Here is a 2,160-nt window from a genome sequence, read left to right as displayed (position 1 = left end):
GACTCCAAGGCTTTATTTCCCCTACTTGCGTGCACATTTGGAATTTGGAAACATTAAGCTGCTAGTTATATAGAATGCACCTCAATATAATTCATAGGCAAGATATTTAACATTGTAAAATGATCATTCATGGTGGGAATCAACTAAACCTGTCAAAGGCATAATATGGAAGCACCAGTACCAGCAAATAATTGAAGAGAAGACAGAAAAACAGAACACCATATTTTCGTGCGAAAAAACCTCTCAATGTGAGAGATAAAAAAAAAAACCACGGGAAGGTAAAAATTTTCACTATTTTCCAAATCAAAGCTACAAACAAGTCTCAAAACTTACAAGCACTCCTAAGCATACATGCAGAACTCTTGTACAAGAACATAAAGGCATAAACTAAATGGTGAAATCAATGATACAATAGGCGACTGTTGCTTACGAACTTTTTGGCTAGAGAGCTCGGATTGCAATCACACCTCAAAGTTGAAGGACTATGAGTGAAGAACTCCAAGTAAACCAGAAAAGAATTTAACCATCCGATCATTATTCATTTGTTCAGGTTAATACACTAATTGTGATGTAGAGGGACTCTCCAAAAAGTGTTGGCTTGGGCCTCACACAAAGGAAAATGATCATAACCTGCTAGATAAATACACAATGATGTATTATTCTTTGGAAAAGTTTAGGGGGCCAGCAACTTTGTTAAATTCTGACCAGCATGTAACCAACAAAGAAAAGTGAGTCATTGGATGAAATCTCACACCAATCTCACACCATTAAAACCATCATTGATGGCTATTTGATGGCTACAAATCACAAAAGTTGCTGGCCCCTAGCATTCCTCTTATTCTTTTTAAGCTTCAAAAACAGAACCGAAAGGGACAATTTCAGCTTGAGAAAAGATTGAGACAACACAAAATAATAATACCGCAATGCAAAATTTTACAAAAGTACTTACATGCTCACCAAGTTGCAATTGCCACAGAAGCTGCCTAATGCACATTTTAAAGGTTGAATCCATAAAAAAGTAGATCCTCGACCATAGCAGTTATCTATTTGTTGATTCCCCTGGAAAATCTATTTGAGTTGGTATTCATAAGAAATGCTACGAGATAGAGCAGCTTCAAAGATCAATGCCTCTAGATCCATCAAGTTTATGTTACCTTCATAAAGAGTTTAGCTGCAACTCTTCTTCTTGTAGCGTTTGCTGGGCAAAGGACAGTGTTGAATTTGAAATAGTAACAGAAAAAGAAAGCTTTTCTCCTGCCATATTCTGCAACCTGAAGTAAATTGCAGAGAGGAATAGAGTAACTATACGTACCTGAAGCTAAAACAGAAATCAGTTCTTTTGATTGAATGAAGGTAATGTAAGTATGGTTTGTTTTATATAAAGATTATGTGCTGAAATCTTAGCCATTTGGACACTTGTACCTCGGTAGAAGCTACCTGCAGAGGATAGTAAAAACAGTACATTTGATTCATCCAATTGTTTAATATATCTAAAGAAATTCTTAAGGGCAGGATACGCAAAAAAGATATTAGTTGTCTTTCAGTTTTTATTTCATGGTAATTAATTCTTATGTTCCTCTGTAGATGCAATGTATCTATTCTTAATATATAAAAGTAGATGGATAAGTTTATCATATTATTTTTTAGGTGTTTGCTAAGGTACAATGATAAATTCATACGTACCGATACGTTTAAAATATAGACAAATAATAATAAGACATGTGGAATTTATTTTCCACGTCAGCATTTAATTTTTCTTTTTTAAATATATAGTATATCACTACTTTTATTAAAACACCCTTTGAATTAAATAAAAATAAAAAATATTTATTTATTTAATTTTATAAAAAGACTTAAACATCCTTCCTTTATTTGATTAGACAAAAATAGCTTTTTAAATTAATCAAATTTTAGAATTCAATTAATCCTAATTTTATAGTTTCAAATAATTAAAACAACAAAACAAAAACATATTAAAAAAACAAAAAATCAACAATACTTTAAAATTAATTATTAACACCCACAAATGAAGAAGAGTCTCTTTGCTTAGAAATGATTATATTAAATGAAAATGTACAAAACAAACATATTTATTGTATTTTTAAATTGAGTTTACGAAAAAAATACTTTAATTATTTTTATTTTTTATACTTTTTATGT

General features: G+C 31.1%; 1 long non-coding RNA gene across 4 annotated transcripts in view; it reads right to left on the bottom strand.

Moving 5' to 3' along the window:
* Positions 260–2,160, bottom strand: part of LOC107618499 — a 3,505-nt gene continuing 1,604 nt past the window's right edge. The window contains exons 1-4 of one of the 4 annotated variants that reach the window (XR_002353683.1): positions 1,423–1,443; positions 1,155–1,271; positions 950–1,068; positions 260–630 (exon numbers count right to left, since the gene is read on the bottom strand). This is a non-coding gene — a long non-coding RNA (uncharacterized LOC107618499). Of the gene's footprint in view, positions 631–949; positions 1,069–1,154; positions 1,459–2,160 lie in introns of those variants that run through there. The other 3 variants (XR_002353684.1, XR_002353682.1, XR_001615254.2) reach the window with 3 other exon arrangements.

The sequence above is a fragment of the Arachis ipaensis genome, chromosome B09 (assembly GCF_000816755.2).
Source record: "Arachis ipaensis cultivar K30076 chromosome B09, Araip1.1, whole genome shotgun sequence".
In the NCBI taxonomy this organism is placed as follows: domain Eukaryota; kingdom Viridiplantae; phylum Streptophyta; class Magnoliopsida; order Fabales; family Fabaceae; genus Arachis; species Arachis ipaensis.
Note: the sequence above shows the minus strand (reverse complement) of the source record. Positions and strands in the feature narration are given on the sequence as shown.